The following is a 19,512-nucleotide window of genomic DNA, read 5'->3' as shown; positions in this document are numbered from 1 at the left end:
TCGTGCTGTCAGGGAGCCTGGGCTCCCTGCCTGTGCACTGTTTCTGGACACGTACCACCCTCCCCTGCTCCTGACTAATTCAGGCAGCTCAAGTCACAGGAATTCCTCTAAAATAAAACCATTCCTACCCCACCCCGATCCTTTCTTGAAACAAGTGCAGAATTGTCCAAAACAACCCAAGGGAAGAAATCCAAACAGGAGGTGACCTCCTTCCAACCCTGGGTGCTGGAGGCCGAGGTGTGGCCCCCCCACCCCACCCCCTTCCCCAGCACCCAGGGTCATTGCGGCACCTTGGCCTCATCCCCTCCTGCAGCAACGCCCTCCCACGCGGCTCCTGCCCTTCTCGGGTCCCATGAAGAGCCCTCTGTGTTCCCTGTGCCTGGCGGCAGCCCGGCATGACTCATGCCAGCGGGCTGCGGGACAGTGACATCAGCCCCTCGGTGGGGCCCAGCACGCCGGGGGTTGTTTGGAGCTTTGTGCCGGGTACGAGGGCTGGGATCGCTCGGCAGGGAGGGCGAGGAGTTGATGGAAAGCGAGCTGCAGGAGGAGCAGCAGGGCTGGTTTTCACACCTGCTAGCGGGCAGCCCCTCTCCTGGCCTCCCCAGGGCTGTGGCACGCGAGGGCCTTGCTCGCTGCCTGAGGCAGGCGGCCCGCGGCGCCGGCACACGCTGCTGATACCTCGTCCTGCCATGGGGCTGGCACGACACCTGAGGCCAGGACAGAGAGGGTGCGGCTGGATTTCAAGACTACAATAAGAGCTCTTTATGGGCATGAAATTACCAGTCTGCAATACTGGCAAACCGTTGCCTTTTCCAGGAAAGCTGCTTTGTAGTGCCGCCAGAAAGCTGTCCCTTCAGCGTCTTGCAAGCTACGCCGGCAGCAGTGCATCGTGTAGCTCGGACCAGAGGCTACTACAGGTATTTCGGTCAAGGGATCAAATGACTTTGTGACCTTGACGGTCACGTAGAGGCAGTTCGAGAGCTGTCAGCTGTGCAAACAAAATATTGCCACCTCAGTGATAAGAGGGGAGGGTGCCCATGCCAGGGCAGAGGAGGGGGAAGGAAGGATGCTGCAGATAATGATGAGCTGGGGAGCCTGTGCCGGCTCTGGGCTTGCCGTTTCGGGGAGATATGAGCTGCACAGGCTTCAGGCCTCAGCTGCAGAAGCAGCCACCCTGCTTTGACAGATCTTTGCTACAGGCAAAATTTGTAATGAGGCATTTTTTTACCCATTTGCTTCTGCTAGTGCTGCCAGACATCAGTGGTGATTTGCATACCCATAGACTTGCTTCGTGCTACACCAGCAAAGCCTTCTCCATGTCTGGTGATGAAGTGTGCTGGGTGAGCTCCCTCAGTCTAACATTGCTTTAAAACATAAGTAAAGAAATGAGGCAATTACAGATAGAGAGGCAGAAACCAAACTTCTCAGTTCCTTTGAGGAGACTTCTGCTTTTGTTCTGAAACACTGATCCAGGCCCATTTTTTGGTCCTGTTTGTGGGTTAGAACACACCTCCAACCTGCTGTTCTGCTTTAGATTTGACTGAACCTCCATGAAAAAGTAAAATATGTTTTTGAGATTCCAGCATCAGAGCTGGGAAATACCTGATGGCTGCTATGGCTTTCTGAGGCCTTTTTTGCCCACAAGACTTCACTTGCCTGAACCCAAATCCTTCCCCCACTGTGTCCTCCAACCCTGGCAAAGACACAGTCTGTGGCCAAACAACATCCCCCTTATTTGTTCTTTTTGGAAACACACAGCAGCTGTTCTGTTTTGCTGCTGAATGAAGTAACGTTTCACCCGCTACGGTTTACCGATTTGCAGATTTTGGTGGCAGCACTGTCACGGAGTTCCCACCATCAGCCCCAGCCAGCGTTTCCCCTCTCTCTGCCACAAAACATTTGGGCCTTTCAGCAGTTGGCCTGTGCAGTTGTTCCTTGGGGCCGTGCTGATCAAGGAACTGAGCTAAATGAAATGAATTGTTTGGGGAAAAAGAGAGAGAGAGAGAAAGAAAACAAGATCCTTCCTATTTTACAGAGTGTTTTGTCATGGTTTTTAATTCCCATCAGTTCCTGATATGGTTTGCTGGAGAGTCACACGAAGAGGTATTTGAGCATAACTGGAAGAGGGCTCTGCTGGAGCAAAATGATGGGAAAAAAGTCGGGGATGAGAACACCTCAAGGTAGTATTACTACTAAAGCCTCCTTGTCCTCAAGGTTTCTTGAGGGGTTCTTATCTCAGACTGACATTATCCACGAGATCACTGTAACTTTCCAGTAAACAGCCAATTCATTTCACAATTTATGCATCGTTACACATCCCCCACATACCAGAGAATTAGCTCTACAGACTCCTTTAGGGCCTTAAAAGGATCCTTAGGCTTCAGTTTTCATTTTTAAATGAACACAAGCATTCAACTGAGCTGTAAGTTATTAAAAAGCAAGACACCACTTAGAGATAAACAAAATGTTTCCCCACTAATTCACTTAGTTGTTCCATTCATGGGCCTGTGCCTTTGCAATGGGAATGCTCTGGGATTCCAGAGAACACAAATAACAACAACAACAACAACAACACATTCCATTTTACTGAACAAAACAGTGATACACCAAAAGGCTCATGATACATTATCTCTGTCTGTGCAGGAGTGTGGGTGGGAAGCAGGAGGCTGCAAGAAGAGACAGATAGAACGGCCCCTACACGTGCCTTTTTGTCTGGGCTGCTATTTGCCTTTTGCTCAAGAAGTGCAGCAAATATATTAATACCCAAATGAAAAATGAGCTGAGGTAATTCCATCTATGAGCATGTGATTGGTCCTGCTGCCACAAATGTTTTCCCCCTAGGTCCGTATCTGAATCTCGCACGGACTGACTCACACCACAGCCACATACGTCACTATTCCCCGGCAGCGTCAGACTGTCATTTGTTTCCTTTTGGAACGGGATGTTCTATAATAGCTCCAACTCCCACTGAACTGTTCGTGAAACTGCAGTTCTTTCACATGCCTCCTTTGTTCCTGAGCTGCAAGTTTTCAATTTGTTTATAAGGTGTTAAAACAGGAGCAGGCAGTGGCCTGAGCTCAGGGATGCCTCACTTGAAACCAACAGGATGTGGCTTCCAGTAGGATAAGGGTGAGATGGGTCTCAGTATGTTGTAGAGTTTGTACTTCACGCAGACAGACAAGAGCAGAACTATTGCTTCCAGGGTTGTTGCTTGAAGTACAGCCCCACATCTCATTTTCAGGACTCCTCCCACAGCCAGGGAGAGACTGTGACATAAAGGAAGGCTGAAGCTCTGGGCATGCTGATGGACTCAGCAAAGCAGAACCAGCTCTGCTTTGGAGCTCTTCACCGTGACGGTCAAGGATGCAACACTCCCATTTCAGAATTGGGTAGTTTGATCCTCTCCTCCTAAAATGCTATTTTACATCTGAGGTTTAGCCTGGATCAGGAGCGTGCTCTGGAAGTGATACACTGACTTACTGTGCTACGGTTCATGTATGGCACAGTTTTGGACCTCAGCCTATAGGACTAAGCTAGTGCCAGTCTCAACTTAAAAACCCCAAGTCTCCGTCTATGCAGAATCCAGTGCTCCCTGCTCCAACTGCTGCTGCTCTATTTATCAAAGAGCTTTGACTGACTGGAGATTACTTCCTCCTAGCACAGCCATTCCTAGTGAGGAGGTCAAAATGAACTTCAAATGTGGAAAAAACAGTGTTCCAGAATAAAATGGGAGGCTCAAAGATGATCTGGAGATAATTTGGAAAGGTGAGGCTTATATTTGCAAACTGTACATAGCATATCTCTTAGAAAAATTTCTGATGTTAGTCTTTGCAAGAGGATACCCTAAGAGTCTATGGAGGTGTTTATTGTGACCTCTTGGACCTTTATCCAATTTACATTCATTGGGGTTAAATAAATAAGCATTAAAAAAAAACACACCAAAGCTCTAGACCTTCCACTGTCCAGCACTGAGCCAAGACCTTAAGTAAAGAGGCTTAAGTCACGCGTATATTTCCTTTGACCTGGAGACCAAGCACAGCTCGGTCCAGTCCCTATTAGTAATGAAAAGACCTTTATGGCTGCACTAACTTGCATTCAGCTGCCTGAGAAACCTTTAGAAACCACTGCAAAGGCAGATCATCACAGCCTGGTGTTCAGTGCTCACTGCAGACACCTCCACATGCAGCACAGGCTGGGGAGAGCAGTCAGTGCCCCAGCCCTGGCTTATTTTCACAGCAGCCCTCAGGAACCCTCCTGGTACTGCCTGGGCAGCTGCAGGTAACGCTGCACTGCAGAAATAACATCGATCAGGCTCTCAGTGCCGTCCCCTCAAGCTTTGGGAGCCGTTAGGACAAAAGACAATCTATAAATGCAAGTCATTATCATCTCACAGACATCACCTATACCTTTACCTGGACTTACCTGGGATGATCTGGAGGGCAGTGTTTCTCTTGACATTCAAAACGAATGTGTGCACTAAAGAATACGAGGCTTCTCGTGCACAGGGTATTGTTCTGGATTTCGTATTTCTTCAGGGTTGTCTTGGCAACAAAGAGGGTTGCCGCTAGAGGTGTGTGAAGCACTGGGCAACAAAAAGCAAAGCGACTCCCCCTTACTTCATTCCATCACCCACTTAAACCGGACCCGTTTTTGACCTGCTGGGACATTATTAGTGTGCTCTGTGTCAGGAGGGGCAGCAGTAATCGGCACCAGCTCTTCTCCTCCGCAACACTGTGATTTTGGAAATAGCAAAAATGTCATTTTTCTTTGGGAAATGATGTCTGTCCAGGCATCCTGACCAATTCTGTTCACTGTCTCCCTTCAAAATGAGGAATAATTCCCCTGGATGGGAAACTGAACAAATTATGGATGGTTTTAAGCAAAATTAGTTTTTGTCTTTCAGTTTTATAGAAATTCTAAGCGACTCCAGTGAAGTCAGTGGGGTTACCTTGGGCTGATTTCAGTGTAACTAAGTTTGCCAATTTGCCCCAGTCTAAGTGAGTCTTTGCTACATGAAGAGATGCGGGACAGGTAATGCTACACCTGGTCAGCCACAAGTGGAAATGTCCCTTCTGGCTCAGCTCCTTCTGGACAACAGAACTTTATTCACTGTGGATGAGGTTCAGGAAATATTCTGGAAAGTTTTTAAAGCATCTTTGGGGGCAATCTCACATCACTTATTCATGTCACTTGCCCTTATTTTTACTTACTGAAGGCATTAAAAAAAATTAACCCAACAGCTGTTCATATTCCTCTAGTTTTTATGTAGCAAAGGAAAAAAGTCCGAACAGCTGTGTCAGTAAAGCACAAACCAGGTGGCCTCCCTAAGGCAAAGTTTGTATGAAATCTATAAGATAATGTTTTTATTATCGGAGTTATTGTATTTCTTTTTTTTATTGCTTTGCTCTTGTGGATTCTTAAAGAGGTATTGGCCATTTATTTCTTGTCTTCATCTTTAGTGTGTGAGCCCTCCCGTAATTCAACACGGATGTCACAGTCATTCTTTCTAGATGTGGCCATCATGTGTGAAAATCACCCTGAATCTATCTGGGGGACTTAAATGGAATTGAAGCTGAAGGTGAGAAGCTGTTTTACGGATCTGCCCTTTCTGGGGAGAAGCTCAGGCTGTGGCACCAAACATCTCCCCATGGATGTACAAGGCACTGTCCATGACACAGAGGGTATTTGTTTTTCCATGTTGCACAGCTAAGTCACCTGAGATGCACAGTTTTATTTCAGTGCTTTGACAAAGTAGCTGGATTGTCATCAAGCAGAGGCTAATGACTCACGATTACACTATAGTCTGAAAGAAAAGTTGGTTTGTACTCAAATATGTGAAACGCAGGGGATTTATAAGCTGCTAGCCAAATTCTCAGCTGGGCAGCACTGAAATCTATACAACCACATGGATTTACACCAATGTTGTCCTCCTACTGTCTCCTCAGAGCATTTCTCTACTGACAAAGGCTCACAAAGAACTTCCCATGCTAAATTTTTTAATTCCTCAACCAGCCTCCCAATCTTCATGGAGCAAATTCTGGCTTCCAGCACCACCCTCAAAGCCCTGGTGCTTTCTCCATGCCCTCACGTGCTCCGTGCTGGCACGGTCGTGCCCTAAGGTGCTTCAAGCCGCCTGCCTCCAGACTTGTGTTTCACTGGTGCCCACAACCTTCTCCACCTGTGCTGCAAGGCCACCACACCATGGTCCAAACCCTAAACCCTGTCCAGTCACCCATGGCTCATCTTCTAAGTCGCCTCCATATAAACCCTGCTAAGGGCGTGCTTCCATTGCTATAAGGGACCTTGCTGCTTTGGGGGTAAGTTTTCCATAAATTGCTTATTGATGTTTTCTTCCCCAACTTCTGTCTTTGGATTATGGACTCTCTGGAGTGAAGGGAAAGCACTGAAGTGTCCAAAAATCACCAGCCAGTAGGTGTTACAGCAAACATTCATAATAATAACAGCAATGATAATTGTATCAATAATTACATCATTTGTTGCTACTGTTATTCCTTCTCCCATTCCTACAACACTTGACATATATGGGCTCCGGGCAGCTTCTGAGCATCAAGAAAAATTTTCAGGTGATGCAGAATACAAAGAACAGAGAAAACAGCTTTATACTATTACCCATACATATGTAGCTAATGTGATTATATATTATGGCATAGTGATCTAAATTATTTTGCTGAACATTCTGATTTGTTGCTTTTCAGCTTATAGAATGATGATAGTGTGTAGTAAAATATCATAAATTTGTTTATATACACAAGTAGATTTTTTTTTTAATTTTTTGGCTTAAGAAAGAAAATATTGTAAAAAATGTTTGCAGAAGAGAAGGGCTATCTTCCCTGGGAGAACATAACAGAATCATCACTGAGTCTAAAGGGGAGTTTCATTCTCCTCTAAATCATTTGCTTTTGGTACATTTTCTTCATATTTATTAGCTGGATGCAATTCCCTCTATATGTACTAAGTCTGTGTTATTGCAATTCCAGCATGATATATGTTTATTTGGAGTCTAACAAGATAATGAATCAGGAAATGGCACAGCACTTTATATCATGTATTTATTTATTGTGTTAGGATGAAATTTACCTGGGTCCAGAGAACAAAATTAGGCTGTTACAGCCCTTGGTTTCATATAAGTTATTTTCCTCTCAATGTCTATGCCCCATGGACAGAAATTTATTTTATCTGTACTGAATGAGAATTCTCCTATTCTCTCTCCGCTAAGGTAGCCTCCAGATATGATTTCTATACCTTTTCTCATGCTTCTAATTTTGTATACATTACTTGAATGCTTGAAAATATGAAATATACTACCAACAATAATAGAATGATAAAATCTGCAGTTTGTAGGGAATATTTTTGTTCCCATTCAATCCTTTTGTAACTACAAAGACCTACTCATTAATTTGATGTCTTTGGTGATATTATCATACTTCTGATCATAACCTTTGCACTGAATTCTAGGGGCTGGATGGCCGTTAGAAAGAAGGACTGTTCTGCAGACAGTTTATGGGATTCAGATTTGGAAGATCTCAGTTCTTCTCTACAGTGTGACACTGCAGAGCAATGAAAGACAACCTTAATTGGAAGGTGTATGAGTATGTGTAAATACAGGGGAAGTGAAGTGGAAAATTACACTACAGCATATAAGAGAATTCAATGTATTTAATAATACAACAGTAGTTATCTGTAATAATACTAAAAATATCACAGAAAAACATCATGAGAACTTTGTTAAGTGTCCAAACGTGTTCTGATTGATGTATTTAATAACTTTGCAAGAATTTAAGTCTCAAAGACTTGTAATTTCTGTGAGATTAGATAGTATTCTTACACAAAATGCAGGAGAGAAATCAAATGAAAAAATGGCAAGCTTATCTCCTATAAAAGAGTTATAAAATCATTAAGCAAGTAAAAGTTTATTCAGTTAATTGGCTAAGGCCCAGCAAGAATTTCACAACACTATCAGCAGGGTGTTGAAATACTGAAAAACCACCACACAACCAAATGCTCAGTTTCAGAGAAGCACTCTTATTTAAGAAACACTTTCTGGAGTATTTCTTAGATAAGGAATTGTTTATCAGTATGTGTGTATCTCCTTCCTGGAATCAAGGTCTCTGCAAGTTTTTCCATGTATCCTAACATTCTCTCAGTGTTTTCTGATCTCCCCTTGCTCAAACCCCAGGAATGCAGGAAGAGTGAAAACAACATATACTTATGAAGAAATATGATATATAAATATTATTTATATTTATTTAGCAATTTGAGATAAGATCGTGAGCATCAGTGTGCAATGAGATAACCAGAAGAGACTTCTGTCACTTTTTCTTTTGCACAGAGAACAAATCCCTTAAGAACTTGGATGAATATTAACAAGTCAAAGCAGGAGCACAAAGAAAGGTAGCTCATGCAGCTGCTTGTACAATAGAAGTTTGGAAAGCTCTGAAATCAAGGTATAACCCATGTGAAGGCAATGCAAGAGGGGCCATGGACATCTAGTAAAACCCCACTGTAATTGTGTTGACCATGAAGCCCCCTCTGAAACAGAAGGTTTCTAAATTTCTGCTCCAGGATACATCTTTTCTTAGAAATAATCTGGCCATCTAGGAAATATTTCACCCTACCTTCCAGCACACACTGCAGTTCAAAAACAATGTAAATGTAAATATTGCTGATGCCAAGCACTTGATTTGCCAATGCAAAAGGATGCATTTTGTACCAGGATTCCATTATAACCAAGATTAATTTTAGTATTATGGAAAGAGAACAAGGCTCTGTCTGGCAATTCTTTAACAACAACAAACTCCTGATGACAAATGATATGTAACTCACAGGTTTTGTATGCTCGGGGAAACTCCTGTAAACAGCTGACTTACAAATGTTAATACAAAACAAACTATACTGCAATCTGATTTTAATCTAACTGCCAGATACTTGTGAGGTAATACTGTGGGAGATGGCACAAAGATTTTGAAGAAGGAGCTACCTGGTAGAAAACTCTAACTTATCAACAACAAAAAAAAGCAATCAATGAATATACCCCAGATTATTTTAGGAGTAGGGAAACATCTCACCATCATAATGTAAAGGCAACCATCATCCAGCAGGAACTCAGGCCAAGTTTCAAGTGGCACATCACAGCATGAATCATTCTATAAGGTAGCTTGGCTCAACTATACAGATTGACTGATCATAAAGCATACCTCCAATCTATCCAGATCTTCTCTCTTACTCAGTGAGAGAAAACAACCCCTGTAAAAAAAGCTAACACTTTATATGTCTGCATTATTTTACACGGATTCATCAATACTCAAGACCATCTCCCATAAATTCTAAAATTAGTTTTGAGAACCAGAACAGGCATAACCAAAACACAAAGCCAAGAAGATATAAAAGAGAATAGAGTGAAAGTATGAAGGGCTGACAAACACTAAAGAGAAAATGAGAAAATATTTATGACTATGTTGGATCATCATCAGAAAGATCTTCCCTCGCATCCAATTTCAGTTATTTTTGAGAATCACTGTGTGACTGAAAATTTGCTCATGGCTGTCATACTCCAAAAAGCCATGCTATGTGCGGGATTCAGCCCTGTAAAGCAAACATGAAGAAGTATCATGTACCATTTAAGTCTTGTTGAATCCTACCATGACAAAACCTTTTGATGAGAAGTAAATTTCACTGACTGATTAATGAGGCAGGCTCTCCTTCCAACAAGCAAATGATACTTTTCTGAGTCAAATGTAGCTTATAAGGCTGAAGTCATTAAGCATGACCAAGCCATCCAATCACACGATGTGAACACAAACTCATCACCACTAAGTGATGTCAAAAAAAATAACCACATCAAGAAAACTAAAAGCCTAAATTTTGGAACAGTACAGAGACTGAAAAACTTCACTTTCTACAGGAAGAATTTATCAAAAGAAAAAATACTAAACTCAAAAAGAAATTCTTTTGCTGAAAATTACATGCTCAGTTATACGATTACATGGCTTTTGTTCCCCTACTCCTCTTCTTCCTCCTGGGTTTCTATCTAGGAAATATTCTCAGAACCTGCTGGTTCAGATACCTCTTTCAGACTCTTGGTATTCAAAGGTTCCAGCAACAAAGCCTTATTATTATAAATACGTCAGGTATAAAATTTCTGAGGAAATTAGACCAACTATCATCCTATCCTGCTGACTTTCATTTAGGAATTTTAAATCCTCTTGTGTGGGAGAATTCTCTGAGATAATAAAGCTAAGTTTGCTACTTCATTAAAAGCAAAAGAGGAAAATTAGGATGAAAATTCCAGAGGCTGGGAAGGTAAGTCAGGAACAGCAATACTAGAGAGGATGAAAACCAACACTACACTGACAACTCTGGAAAATCCCATTGTTCAAGGCAAAGTACATTACAAATTTTGTTTTGGTATAACACGATGATAAGCAGTACACTTGGGTTGCACAGACTTATTATTAGACATTATTATTTTTTTGGTTGTTTGTTTGCTTGCTTGCTTTGTTTTTAACCTTGCTTGTTCATCCCAGTACTTGAATAACAGGAAAAAAACAGTCCTGAGCTTACAGTCATGCAAATCCTCCTCATTCATGCATGAAGTTACAATGTCTTCCAGAAGTTTATTTTTTTGTGCAGACATCACCCTTGAACATTACCTTCTTGATCTGGCCTTCAAACTTGTCACATGATATCTAGTGTTTACATATTGGTTGCTATCTAGAAATGAGCAGTTTTGACGTGACTGAGGTATTCTCATAGGAAATACATGCAGTGAATCAGTGGTAGCACATGTAAGAGATGCTCTCTCTTGTGCTCAGCATTGCTGCACAGAGTGACATACTATCAAAGATAATAACCAGCCTCTGGAACAAGCAAAACACAACACTGACTAACTAATACAGAACATTCAAGCCAAAAGCAATTTTCCCTGTTCACCTTCACCTGCACAGCATTGCAACCAACACTATAGAAAGGGCTGAATGAATTCTTGCTGGGTCCTGCATGAAGCCCAATTGCAAATAAAGTGGTATGAGAGTTGGCCTGAAGTTTGAACTAAGCCCTCTGCATAGTTATGAGAGCTTGACATTTTAAAAGAAGAATAAATGTTAACAATAAGAAGTCCAAGACAATGAACCTGTGAGAACCTACCCTAAAGATCTGCAAGGGGTCTCATAAATACATAGTAAGCATCCACACTGATGGATTCCCCAGAGGAAAAAATTCTATATTACCTACAAAGCACGTGGATTACAATCTGCTTCTTTCTGTCTGTGTACCAGAAAGTAAATCAGAGTATTTAACATATAACTTGTAAAATTCAAAGTTTAGAGCTAAGGAAAACAAGCAAGGTAAGAGCTAATCACCAAGTGATATCTCCCTTCACTTAATTTTGTTTTACTTGTATAATTTGTTGTTGAGCCATCAAACAAGACTCTTACCTGTCAGCACTGGGGGTTAGATATGGATTTGGGTGAATAAAGATAAATTGACGAGTATGGGCTTGAATCGCGTCAACATAACAGGTAACTGCTGTGGGTTTTGTCACCCAATGTGTTGGTAAGGGATTAGGGTGTTGGCTGTCTTTTTGTACTCTGGTGCCCTAAGCTTTGAAGAATGCAGTAGTAGGTCCTGGCAACTTGAGTTGGCTCAAGTCCCTTGTACATGAGCCCTGTGTGACCAACAGTAGCTTCTCATGAAGAACACGGCAGAAACTCAACTGCAGTCTGCCAGAAAGCCTCCTGGAAGCAGGGTTTGTTGGCACATCCCTACCTTAAAGCAAGCAGCCAGCGGAGGTGACAGCATGGGTGCATCTTAGAGTTATTCAGCCCCAGGCAGAAATGGAATAGGTCTCTTCTAATGCAAGCTCTGGAAGCAAAATTACAGAATATGTGACTGGTAAATACAAAAAGGTGAGACAGGAGAAGTATGAACCAAAGTATATTCACAGACATAATAGGAATTTCACTTGGTAACCAATAGCATTCTTATATATAAGACTCTGTTTCTACTCCCAGCACTCAGCCCTGGTAGATGAAATGGCTGGGTGCTCCAGGCTGCAGCAGTCCATCATTTTTCCAGCAGGTCAGATACCAGCTGAGGGACTCCCAGGAGCAGCACACAGCTCTGGCAACAAGGACCTGCAAATCTAGGTGCCTGACCACTGAGGTGCTTGGTGAAATCTTTAGCTGCCGGAATTCCTACTGCCCTTGCATATACTCCGTGTCCTCCCCTAGACCACAGCTGAAAGGATGTGGGCAAAACACAGCTAGCCTGGTCATGGACTACCTGTAGAGGTGATCATGTTAAAGGCCTACGTTCTGGAGCTAAAATGAGATAACATTTGAGAAAAATAAATTAAGTAGCTAAAAGAAAAAAATCTGGCATAAAACACATAGAACAGCTAAAGAAAAAGAAGTGACAACAAACAAGCTCTGCAGTCAAGGAAAGGGTAAAATCTTGGCCCTACCAAAGTCAGTGGGATGTTTGCCAGAAAGCTGTAGACAGCTTGTTTTATCCAGGATTTTTAATTAGTGATTAAATGATTCAATGGCAAGTTGGCTGTTTTGAGAAGGAAAAAATCATAAAATAGCTCCAGCATGCCTCTCCCTGCCCCGCCTACCCCTTGGGAGGTACAGATCATACACAGCTTTTTTATGGGAGACTTGACAGGTATTTCATTGAACCTTAGTTGAAATCTGTAGTTTCCCAGGCCCTGCCTCCTTCCCCAGTCTGGGGATGAAGATAGGAAACACCTGCTAATGACACCAGAGACAGAGCAAACAGCAAAAGTTGTGTGTCAGCAGAAATCACGCTGGAAGCCTGGCCTCTCTAATCCAGATTCAGTCCACCTAATGGTGGTTAGTATATATGGAGCAATAGGATGGTGTGTTCATTTAATTGGCATAAATTTGAACTGCTGTGAATATTCTGAAGTGACATACCCACGAATAAGGTGTCTCCCTGCTGACAAGGTAAGTCACTTTGTTAGCAGCCCCAGTACCCAAACGATCTGTTCACACCACACACTTCCCTTATTCTGCTCAATTTTTCTGCTCAATTTTTCTGCTTTTCTCAGTCTCCTTCTGCTTTTCCCCCTCCAAAGTACATTGGTTTCTATGGAAACCAAGCACGTCATCGCCATGGCCAGAACTCAGTGACATCCCTAAGTGCAGAGTGAAAATGCAATTTAAATAAGCATTTTGCAATGTATAACGTGAGCTCAGAAAGGCAACAGGCGATTATCCCGCGCACGTGTGTGTGCATGTGTTTGCGTGGGCGGCCGCCCGTGCACGCACGCACTCCCTCTCCCCGCGTGGTTTACACACATGCGATGCCGCTGCCTTCACGGGACAGCACGCAGCAGAGAGCTCTGCAGAATCCATCCCATCCTATTCTGTTTTAATATAGCTGAAAATTGCTTTGACAGCTGAATAGCTTCTTTGTTTATAAGTCATTCATAGCTGACTCTGCTGCATTATGTAGCTTTGCAAAGAGATTACTTTGTCAAGAACTGAACATATATGGTCTGAGCATGAACAATTCAGCATGGTGAATTGCATTCATTTTATATGACGTACAGGGCTGCAGTCTTGCTGCCTTCAGTGTGTCTGCTATTCTCTATGGGTTTCATTTTCTGATCTTAATTTTTTAAAATAATTTTTCTTGGAGTCTGTGGGATCATCGTCTTTACCCTTTCCTAGACAGATCCAGAGAAATTTCAGTATGTCAGTTTTCAATACGTTGTATCTTGACCTAAATGCTGTACTGTACAAAGTTTTTGGCTATGCATAGCAAGAGATTATCATTATCTAATTAGCTAATTATCTACCTGAAAATGTCCTGCTCCCACCTTAAATTGCTACAGTTTTTTTAGTATTTGACTTGGTATTCCAATACGTTGGTATTTTAATAAAGGCTGAGAAAAAGGGTCTTGCTACAGTGGGTGTCCCATGGAATACATACAGCTGCTTTTCCCTTTCATCCCCAAGTCTAAAAGAGTCCTAAATAGGCAAATCTCCTGGTCTGCATGTCTTCAGTACGGCTGTGTGAGCAAGTTGCTTTTCTTTACAAAGCCTTATCAATAACATTACAGAAAAGCAGGACTGTGCAGCATTATTGGTGGTATCAGGGCCTTGCACCATGCCCAGAATGAGCTTTGCAGGCTCTGCTGGCTGTCACCTCCAGTGGTGCCAGTGACTGCGCTGGTCATCTCTTGTCACTGTTGCTGTTTCTACTTCTAGCCATGGCTTGTTTAGAAATTACATTATTTCAGATTCATTTTATGCCCTGCCTAGAGGCATAAGCCAGACTCAAGGCATTTTTCTCTGGTTTTAATGCTCCTGGTTTCTTCCACTCTCCCTCCCTCAATTTTTTAAATAAACACGATTAATTCTGATGAGCAGATGATATGGTCTAGTATAAAGATGACTAAGAACAATTGACTGTACTAATGGAAAATTCCTATTGACTTTATAGTAGGCATTACATTGATCTCCTGTGGACTGGAGACTGAAACCTTTACTTAGAGACATCACCAGGGGCTTTTCTAGTGCAGGAAACAGAGCAGAGCCTTGAAGCATCTTGCATTTCAACAGTTTTTGCTCAGCCCATGAGCTGGCAGATCTCCAATTTACAATATGCCCTGCTTTTTGCACTGAGCGGTATTTCGCTGCTTCTGAAAATACCAGTCTACTCTGAAAACAGAGGGGAAGTTTGTCAGACAGACAAATCCCTCCTTATCTCTTAGTCATAACCATGATCCACTTCAGATGATTTAAAGAGATTCGCACATATTTACCTTTAAAAAAGAGGCAAGAAAAAGACTTCTTTGCAAGATCACTGTTTGAAAACAGAAGCTGCAGAAAGATTCCTCACAACCTTATTTGCTCCCACTCATACTCCTAATGTGCATATATATTCAGAAAAGTTGGCACACTGTTTGCTAATTTGTTGAATATATATATATTTAATTCACCATCTGTGTGGAAGTTCTTTGTACCAGCAACTAGTGTCTTTACCAATGAATTCCTTACCTGCTGCCCTGTCAGCAAATGATGGACTGTTTTCTGTAACTGACAAAAAATGGCACTGACCGTGCAATGTGCAGGTAATCACAGAATGATGAAAGGCAGCACAGGAGGTTTAGAAACAAAATTGTTCTTGTTTTACTGGGAATTTTCAGATTTAGCAAGAAGTCATGAGATCTCCAGAGAGTCAGTAAATTTCCACAGCTGGTTTCTGTTCTTCACCCCCCCTTGTGGCAAACCTGGCTGAACCACCAAACATGTCTCAATCAGTCTGCAACCTGCTCAGCCGCAGGAGCCCTTGGAAAATCCCAGGACAGCAGGCAGCAGCTGTATGGTATTATTGTAGGTACCAACAAAAGCAGCGGTGATCTGCACCATCATCAGTTTTGTGCGTTGGTGGGAGAGTGCTGAAGTCAACGGGATGAAGCGCAGCAGAAGGATTGTGCAAAAAAAGAGCATGACAGGGAGAAAAGGTTAGTTGTAGTTTGCAGAGGACATGTAAATCATTTCCGAGACCAGAGGGCCTAGACACAGAGAAAACAAGAAGTAGAGAGGGGAAGGAAGGTGCCTCATCAACTAGCAGCATGATCTCACGATCTTTCTGGAGTAAATAAAACAGCTTTGTGTATGCTAAGTGTGTCCTTCTCTTTCCTTCAGGGAGAGCTGAAGGAAACTAGTTAGGAATTATTAAGAATTACTTAGAATTATTATCTGCTGTTAATATACTAGGTGCTGGATTTCTATGTTCATATACCTTCTCATGTATGAATGCAACTATCTTTCTAGAAGGTAATAGCTAATAATGAGCTAAATATGTGCCAACGTAGAGGGGCAACCATGGGCCAGTGAGTGCCAGACTATGTAATTGTTAAAGAAAACACAAAAGTTTATTAAAGGCTACTTTTCCAAAATTCACCTTAAATTTTCATCCGTTGTGAGGGATGAAAAACAAACATTTTCAACAGGGTATCGGTCAAGAAGTGGTGAATAAAATTCAGAGGAACATGTGGAAGGCAAGTAATAATACACCAGAGTCGGGTAAATCCAACCATCAGTGAAATGATGAATTTACTTCATTGGGTTTATGACCTTTGCGTGTTTTCTCTCCAGGACCGCACCAGTAAATATGCTGGACAGGGAACTCCAGGCTGATGCCACTTCTGACTTTCCACTGGCTCACCAAGGCTCAGATGACTGACTTACATGAAACTCCTCATAGATGCAAGAATATATCTACACAGAAAGGTGGATCATTTACTTTCTGGTTTCCAGAAAGACTAAAAATGCAAAGGCTGATTAGCAGATGGACGTGGTCCTTGTTCAGTGTGCTTTTGGTCTTTTATACTTCTTGAAAAAGCAGGCTTGGTGGGAGCAGAACCACAGGCCCAGTTCTTGGTGTCTGCACACTGATAATGGCAACAGTGCTGGGCATGAGAATACAACCAGGAGTAGCAAGCTGGACCACTGTGGATCAAAGCATTTGAGACTGCATCTGCAGAGCTGAATAACCAGAGGAACTCAGAGATTTTTGAAAACAGAACTTCACTGTCAATGACATTTTTTTTTCCATAAGGATTAGCAAACTTCATGCGGATCTCAGCCAAAGAGTTTCTAAAAGAAACTTCAAAATTTCCAAGATGTAAAAAATCACCTCAGAGAAGCTCTGCTGGGGTTTTAAAATGACCTTTGGTAAGACTGGCATCCTCATAAACTAGAGGAGATGGCACGTGGTGGAGAGCAGGAGTAGGTGTAAGAATTTCCTCATTCTCTCATCGCAGAGACGAGCAGTGTGATTTTGCACAACCACAACAGCCCAGGTCAGCCAACCATAGGGCATTTCAAGTTCTCCCTCAGCAGGGCAAGAGTCCACCTGAAAAAGAAGCAATGGGGAAGGAATCTCCGCGACCTGACAGCCGCTGCCCTAGCGTGAATGCTACGAGGCTCTTTCAGGTCTGCAGATAGTAGTTCTGTAAACAGGAATTACCTTTGGACCCTTAAAAAAACATGTACTATATCATTCTGGAATGGTGCTAATCTCTCTATCATGGAGGTCAAAGCAAGCTTTCTATTATAAGCTCCGTGGAACACACCTACTTCCCAGCCACTCACTTGCAGGGAACAAAATCCAGCTGGTCAAAACGCCCTGTGTGTAACAGGATGCTAGAGCAGGAGTTTGAGGCAACGTGGGTGAGGCATTTGGGAGCTGTGAGACCTCCAAGCTGGAGGCTGAGCCCTGGGTGAGGCAATACTGGCTCCGTGCCCCTGCAGACGAGGCAGGGTTTTCTTTCCTTCCTTGCAAAGGACAATGGTCTATTCACGGACAATACCAGCTGGAGAGGCCACTGCCTCACATCACACCCCAAATCCAGCACGGCCTTGCCATGATGCTCCCCACAAGCAACTGTTCTCATCTTCCCTAGCACCTTTGCAGTCCCTTTCCATACACTGTGATAGCACTTAACAACAGCTCCAGCCCAGGTAAGATTGTGCCTTGTGGTCACAGTGCCAACGTCCCAGCCTTGGTGTCACTGTGACTGGAGCAATGACTGGCATGTCCCAAAGCACAAACACTGACACCCAGGGTGTGGCAAGCTGGGGGTTAGCTGAGGACCCTCAACTTCTATATTTTCCTAGGGGTCTGAAGTGCACGTTGGCTTTGCTGATAAACTTATCAGTAGCAGAGCGAAACATCCGTTTCATTTGTACTGTTTACAGAGAGCCTGTTTCTCTCGTTGGTGAGTTGGGATTGAGTGAACAGGGTGAATCTGTTTTCTTCCCTCCCCCAGGAACATTGCTGCTAGCACCGAGCTGCACGTCAGATGGGGGAGAGATGCTGTGCCGGGGCCAGTCCTCTGCCCCTGCACACCCTTCCCAGCCCCAACCCCTGGAGCTGAGGAAAGGCTGTGGCCCAGTGTGTGGACTCCGATTACATCTCCAAACAGGAGGAACACACAATCGGTGGGAGACGCCTGCTTTCTAGCCCCTTTGTGCTCAGGGGCAGAAATACAAATAAGCCTCAATGTCTTTTTCCTGCTTATGTGAGCAGAGATCCGTTTTTCAATAGCAGGCCCTGGCAGATAAGTATTCCCTTTGCCTGGGGAAATTTCCCTTCTCCCCGCCATCCGGCCGCATCACTTGGGTTGTCTCAGGGAGAGCGGGACCATAAACTTTACGAGCGAGTTTTCACTCCTAAATGAATTACATAACAGAACCACGGCTTACAGCTGGTGTTGTGTCAGAAGGAGACCACAGAGAGAAGCGGGTAGGAATGGCAACAAGCCTCCCGACAAGCCGCGGCAGGGCCCAGGCAGCGCAGGCCGCAGCCGCACCCACTTTCACCCGCGCTGCACGTAACGCCACGCGCCACGTCAGACAGCAGCCCAGAGCCTGTCCGAAACAAAACTCCCGGCACAGGAGCAATTGCCTTTCCTCATAAACTCACCCAAAGGGCTGTTTTAAAAATCGATCTTTGCAAATAGCACTATGTGACAAATCCAGCTCTGCGTACACCCAAGAAGCGTAGGGAGGTCCTGCAGACAGCTCATGGGATGAAGACTCAGACTTGAACTTTATTATTTTATTGCACATGGAGAATTTCCTGGGTATTTTCTAGGTTACTTCCTTATTACTGGGTCAAAACGTTGCCATGTGTAAACCTCAATTTGTCAATATATACAATGAAGGCAGTGGAACAAGTTCTTCCCTGCTTTTTCTTCCAGAGTTTGACCTGATGACGAAGCCACAAAACGTCTCTCACCTTCACTAGGGCCAGGAAGGACTTTGAAATCCCTAAATGCACAGCAGCTGAGAAGTGCCATGAGCTGTTTGAGGCAGCTCAGTAGGAACACGTGTAGAACACAGATAGGAAGCAGACTAAATAAAAAAGGATTCAAAAGCACTGCAACTTTTGGGGTCCTACAGCATGTATATGTGGGATCTGATAAAGGGAAAGCTGCTGTGAACAGACAATGCAGGCAGATGGAGAGACTGTGTGATATCTTGAATCTAAATTGAAACGCACGGCTATCAGGTTTCCTTTGGTAAAAAGGGGGAGTCTATAGCACCCATGTAAGAAAGATTACATTTCTTTGAAAGGGGATATTTTTTGAATATGATGTTTGCCAGTAACAATGTTTTACTGCATTGTTACGTGCAGTGTAAAATACACCAACTAACAGCACCCAAGACATGTCTGTTCTTCACAGAGCTTCTGTATTTCAGTGTCTGCACCAAACCCAGCAATAAACATGGACCAATTTCTGTTCAACTACGTGAGCCTGAATTTCAGTGTACACTACTGCAGTAGCACTCAGATACTATCTACATCTTCCCATCCTTTCTCATAAAATAAGATGCAGCAATGTAGACAGATTTTTTTTACCATTGCTATTTATTTTATTTTATTTTATTTTATTTTATTTTATTTTATTTTATTTTATTTTATTTTATTTTATTTTATTTTATTTTATTT

The 19,512-nt window shown here is 43.0% G+C and overlaps 1 long non-coding RNA gene across 2 annotated transcripts; it reads left to right on the top strand.

Moving 5' to 3' along the window:
- The first annotated feature begins 675 nt into the window (after positions 1-675).
- On the top strand, positions 676-19,301 carry LOC116493178. 2 transcript variants are annotated; one of them, XR_004253718.1, is made up of 3 exons: positions 676-917; positions 5,460-6,317; positions 16,152-19,301. It is a non-coding gene; the product is annotated as an uncharacterized LOC116493178 (long non-coding RNA). The 2 variants fall into 2 exon arrangements; XR_004253719.1 differs by lacking the exon at positions 16,152-19,301 and adding an exon at positions 7,477-9,476.
- Positions 19,302-19,512: the final 211 nt, after the last annotated feature.

Source organism: Aythya fuligula, chromosome 10, assembly GCF_009819795.1.
Source record: "Aythya fuligula isolate bAytFul2 chromosome 10, bAytFul2.pri, whole genome shotgun sequence".
Taxonomy (NCBI): domain Eukaryota; kingdom Metazoa; phylum Chordata; class Aves; order Anseriformes; family Anatidae; genus Aythya; species Aythya fuligula.
Note: the sequence above shows the minus strand (reverse complement) of the source record. Positions and strands in the feature narration are given on the sequence as shown.